Source organism: Apium graveolens, chromosome 4 (assembly GCF_009905375.1).
Source record: "Apium graveolens cultivar Ventura chromosome 4, ASM990537v1, whole genome shotgun sequence".
Classification (NCBI taxonomy): Eukaryota; Viridiplantae; Streptophyta; class Magnoliopsida; order Apiales; family Apiaceae; genus Apium; species Apium graveolens.
In genome coordinates this window covers 157,950,458-157,956,191 of record NC_133650.1, presented here as the reverse complement: position 1 = coordinate 157,956,191, position 5,734 = coordinate 157,950,458, and the positions used below count along the sequence as shown (strand labels likewise).

General features: G+C 42.3%; 1 non-coding gene across 1 annotated transcript; it reads right to left on the bottom strand.

Moving 5' to 3' along the window:
• Positions 1-2,656: 2,656 nt before the first annotated feature.
• On the bottom strand, positions 2,657-2,763 carry LOC141722467 (small nucleolar RNA R71). Its single transcript, XR_012575486.1, has one exon. It is a non-coding gene; the product is annotated as a small nucleolar RNA R71 (small nucleolar RNA).
• Between the last annotated feature and the right edge of the window lie 2,971 nt (positions 2,764-5,734).

Below are 5,734 nucleotides of genomic sequence, written 5' to 3'. Positions count from 1 at the left end.
AGGAGAAGAAGATTGCTTGGATCAGCCCTTGGGACAACAACCCTTCTCTGTATCGGACCATCCAGGTCTATGATAGGGGAGGATTCCTCCGCTTTGGGGGTAATGGGGGTCTGGTGTTCTGGTGTGACTCCAAGTCGCGCTTCAGCCTTTGAATCTCAGCCTCATGAGCCCTGATCCTTTCCTGCACTTCTTGGGAATTCGTCCCTTGGGTGCTCCTAGGACGTTGGCGACCATCAGCCATCGGCTCTTTGCCAGCACGCCTCCTTCTTGGGGTCACTTCATCATCTGAAGATTCAGAGTCTCTCTCAGTGTAAGGACCAAAAAATTCCTGATCCTCAGGGATTGGAGCCAAACCTTGTATATAGGGGCGATCGCCCTCGTGCTTCACTCCGCCCAGCATGTCCGCTTCCTCCAACCTCGGGGTAAAGGGGCATCCCATATGGGGGGGGGGGGTTAGTAGTCACAATAGTTGAATACTCATACCCAATGGGTCGAGAATTCACAGGTACGTGTAGTTGTTGAACTTGGGGATTCGTACCTTGAGTAACTGATAAGTGGCATTTTATACCACTTAGAACATCTTAAAATGGCTTAAATTGGTGCCTTGAAATTAAGTATTTTGTGTATTTGATGCATTTTTCTAGTGTTTATGCATTTCAGGGTATTAGTTGCATTTCGGAGGAGTAATCATCAAGAATAAGCCTTGGCATGTGTTCACCATTGAGAGAGGAAAGAAAGGGGCAAATTACAGCGAAGAAACGGAGCAAGCTCAGGAAAAATCCAGTAGGGTCCTGAGCGCCCGCTCAGCTATGCTGAGCGGCCGCGCAGAAAGCTGAGCGTCCGCTCAGCTATGCTGAGCGGCCGCGCAGGGTCGGGAAATTAAATAATTATTTTAAGACTTCTACTTCTGTTTGGCTTCCAACTTCTATGTAATCTGAGTTTTATAGGACTATTATATAAGTAGATTTGGAGACGTTTTCACGGGAGAGGATCGTGGTATTAAGCAAGGAGAGAAGGAGATAAGGAAGAAGACCGTTTTAGCACACAGCAACGAAGAGGAAGCATACTTTCTTGTGATTCTTATTTCGTTGTAACGTTGGATGCTAGTTTTCTTACTTTGAACTTAATTACTCTTGTGACGTACTCTGATTTAATATAATTAGTTTAGTTATTATTTTCTTGTGTTTGTTTATCATGATTTCATATGAACCCATGATGATGATAAGTGCTATTATGGGCTAATCGTTATCATGGGGTCGCAACGGATTTACTATGGAATTCTTTAGTTAATTATTTAATACTTTAGTGTGTGATGATTGTATGATATCTAGTATTGGTTGTGCGTATTCGTCTTATGTGCGTCGCGAACATATAAGATAGGGTGTTAATCTCTTGTGAAGCGACAGTGGATCTTGAGATTTAGAACTTGCCATGCTAGCATAGGTTCATGTATGATGTGCATGTTTAGTGGGTAACTCTAACATTTTTATTTGCCATGTGTAATCAAAAGGAATAACTTGTGCTTAAATCGTTGTGTTGTCAATTTCTGTAGACATATAGGAACTCAACATAATTGATGCCTATTCAACTTCTATCTTAATTGTGGATGCTTGGTAGAATGGTATGAGTACAATGAAAGTTGGCTTTTATCAGTTTTGTGTTATTCGATTAATATCATCACTGTCACATGCTAAAGGTAATAACAATAACTATTGAAGGAAGTAGTAATGAAGTTGTGATCTCATGAGTGTTTTAATATTGTTAATTGAAGTGTTAATTAAGTGAACTTAAGTTATTAATTATATTTAATATTTAGTCAACAATTCTAAGTGTTAGTGTCTTAACATTGAGAAGTAATCATACATTGGTGCGTGAGTTTAATTAAACAATAATTAGTCTGAGTCTCTGTGGGAACGAACTAGAAAGTATTTTATATTACTTGCGAACGCGTATACTTGCGTGAATATTAGCGCGTGTTTCCGCCCTAACAAGTTTTTGGCGCCGCTGCCGGGGACTCGGCGTATTTGTTTAGTTTATGTACTTACCATCATTGGTCATTAGGACTCAGTGATTAGGACGTAGTTGTTACTTATTATTTCTGGTTGTGTTTCAGGTACTTAAGCGAACGTTTATGCAAACTTGTTCTCGTACTCGCAAGAGGACTTTAGATACAGCTGAGGAGACAGACGAAGTTCTTGATATTCCGGAGAAGATAGATTTTGAAGATTCGGATTCAGGAACTGAGCAGAAAGAACCAGTAATCATGGGTGATCATATTGTTCAGGCTGATCCAGCTCTTATGGACTTTTCTCGGCCTAAAATTGATGACATTCAGTCAAGCATTTTTCATCCGGCTATTCAAGCTAACACCTTTGAAATCAAGCCGGGCACTATTCAGATGGTGCAGAATTCTGTTTCTTTTGGAGGAGCTACAACTGAAGACCCCAACATGCACATAAGGAATTTTGTCGAGATCTGCAGCACTTTTAAGTATAATGGCGTGACTGATGAGGCTATCAAGCTGAGGCTTTTCCCATTCTCACTGAGGGACAAAGCTAAGGACTGGTTACATTCTGAACCAGCTGGGTCCATCACTACTTGGCAAGATCTTGCGCAAAAGTTTCTGGTGAAGTTTTATCCGATGGCAAAGACTGCTGCTATGAGGAGTGCTCTTACTCAGTTTGTGCAGCAACCTACAGAATCTATGTGCGAAGCTTGGGAACGCTACAAGGAAATGTTGAGGAAGTGTCCACATCATGGAATGCCCGATTGGATGGTGATCACTGGTTTCTATAATGGTTTGGGGGCCCAATCTCGGCCCATGCTCGATGCAGCAGCTGGAGGCGCCTTATGGGCTAAAAGCTATACTGAGGCTTATAATCTTATCGAGACTATGGATGCAAATGAGCATCAAAACCCAACTTAGAGGATGATGCCTGGGAAGATAGCAGGTATTCTGGAAGTCGATGCAGCCACCGCTATTGCAGCGCAGCTCCAGGCGCTGGCGATGAAGGTTGATTCTCTAGCTACATATGGAGTTAATCAAATAGCTATGGTTTGTGAGCTTTGTGCAAGTTCTCATGCTACGGATTAGTGTTCTCTTGTCAACGAATATGTTCAGTATGTGAATAATTATCAGCGACAACAGCAGCCTGTGCCAGCTACTTATCATCCTAACAACAGAAATCATCCAAATTTCAGCTGGGGTAATAATCAGAATGCTATTCAGCCACCATATCAGCAAGGTGTGACTAAACAGTTTAATCCACCTGGATTCCAGCAACCACAGTAGTATGCTCAAAGGCAATCATACCCTCAACAGGGAAGTGCAGCTACACCTACTAGTGCTGATTTTGATGAACTTAAGCTGTTATGCAAGAGTCAGGGCGGTTGCTATCAAGACCTTGGAAAATCAAATCGGTCAAATAGCCAATGCAGTGCTCAATCGTCAACCTGGAACACTCCCTAGTGACACAGAAGTACCAGACATAAAGGAAGCTAAAGAGCAAGTCAAGGCTATTACCTTAAGGTCTGGGAAAGTTGCTGATGCTGAAAAGCCAAAAGAAGGAGAAGCTGAAATTAGAGATGAAGATGCTAAGCAAAAGGAGAAAGCGGCGGAACCAAGGAAGACTACTGTTGAACACACTCTGCCTGAGGGTAATACAGGGGAGAAACAGCTCTATCCTCCACCATCTTTTCCTAAGAGATTGCAGTAACAAAAGCTGGATAGACAGTTCGGTAAGTTTCTGGAGGTGTTCAAGAAACTTCACATCAATATACCTTTCGCTGAGGCTCTAGAGCAAATGCCTAGTTATGCGAAGTTTATGAAGAGTATTCTTTCAAGGAAGGTGAAACTGGATGACCTTGAGACCGTTGCTCTCACGGAAGAATGCAACGCTGTTCTGCAGCAAAAGTTACCTCCAAAGCTTAAAGATCCAGGTAGCTTCACCATTCCTTGCACCATTGGCGAGTTGACTTTTGACAAGTGCCTTTGTGATTTGGGAGAAAGTATCAATCTGATGCCGTTGTTGATCTTTAAAAAGTTGGATTTGCCTGATCCAAAACCCACATACATGTCTCTACAATTGGCTGATCATTCTATTACTTACCCAAGGGGCATAGTGGAGGATGTGCTAGTCAAGGTGGATAAGCTCTTCTTTCCTGCAGATTTTGTTATTCTGGATTTTGAGGAAGATAAGAAGATTCCCATAATCTTGGGAAGACCTTTCTTGGCTACTGGCCGTACCTTGATAGATGTGCAGAAAGGTGAACTTACTATGCGGGTACAAGATCAGGATGTGACCTTCAACGTGTTCAAGGCAATGAAATTCCCTACAGAAGATGAGGAGTGCTTAAAAGTGGATGTGATTGATTCTGCGGTTACTTCAGAACTCGATCGCATGCTAATGTCTGATGCTTTGGAAAAGGCCTTAGTGGGGAATTTTGACAGTGATGATGAAGTTGGCAATGAGCAATTACAATATCTGAATGCTTCTCCCTGGAAGCGAAAGTTGGACATGCCATTTGAATCTCTTGGTACTTCTGACCTCAAGAATACTGAAGGAAAGCTCAAACCATCAATAGAGGAAGCACCTACCTTGGAGCTCAAGCCACTATCTGAACACTTGAGGTATGCTTTTTTAGGTGATGCATCTACTTTACCTGTTATTATTGCATCTGACCTTTCAGGTAGTGAGGAAGACAAGCTCTTAAGGATTTTGAGAGAATTCAAATCAGGTATTGGATGGACCATAGCAGACATCAAGGGGATCAACCCTTCATATTGTATGCATAAAATTCTGCTAGAGGAAGGTAGTAAGCCGACTGTTGAACAGCAGCGCAGACTTAATCCTATCATGAAGGAGGTAGTGAAGAAAGAAATTCTGAAATGGCTCGATGCAGGTATCATTTATCCTATTTCTGACAGTTCTTGGGTGAGCCCCGTACAATGTGTGCCTAAGAAAGGAGGTATGACTGTGGTAGCAAATGAGAAGAATGAGCTCATCCCCACTCGAACAGTTACAGGATGGAGAGTATGCATGGATTATCGAAAGTTGAACAAAACCACGAGGAAGGATCATTTCCCTCTTCTTTTCATTGATCAGATGCTTGACAGGTTGGCTGGTCATGAGTATTATTGTCTTCTGGATGGCTATTCAGGGTATAATCAGATTTGTATTGCACCAGAGGATCAGGAAAAGACTACCTTCACTTGTCCATTTGGCACGTTTGCTTTTCGCAGAGTTTCGTTTGGGTTATATGGTGCCCTGGCCACTTTTCAGAGATGTATGATGGCTATATTCTCTGACATGATTGGAAATAATGTCGAGGTGTTCATGGACGACTTCTCCGTCTTTGGACATTCGTATGATGAATGTTTGAATAATCTTCGTGCTGTACTCAAAAGGTGCGTGGAAACTAATTTGGTGCTCAATTGGGAGAAATGTCATTTTATGGTGCGTGAAGGCATTATTCTTGGGCATAAGGTCTCTAGCAAGGGTCTGGAGGTGGACAAGGCCAAGGTGGGAGTCATTGAAAATCTTCCACCACCTATTTCTGTGAAGGGAATCCGTAGTTTTCTTGGTCATGCGGGTTTTTATCGGCGATTCATCAAGGACTTTTTGAAGATATCTAAGCCGTTGTGCAATTTGCTTGAGAAAGATGTGCCTTTCAAATTTGATGATGAATGTTTGGCGGCATTCGAGACTCTCAAGAAGAGTTTGATCACTGCACC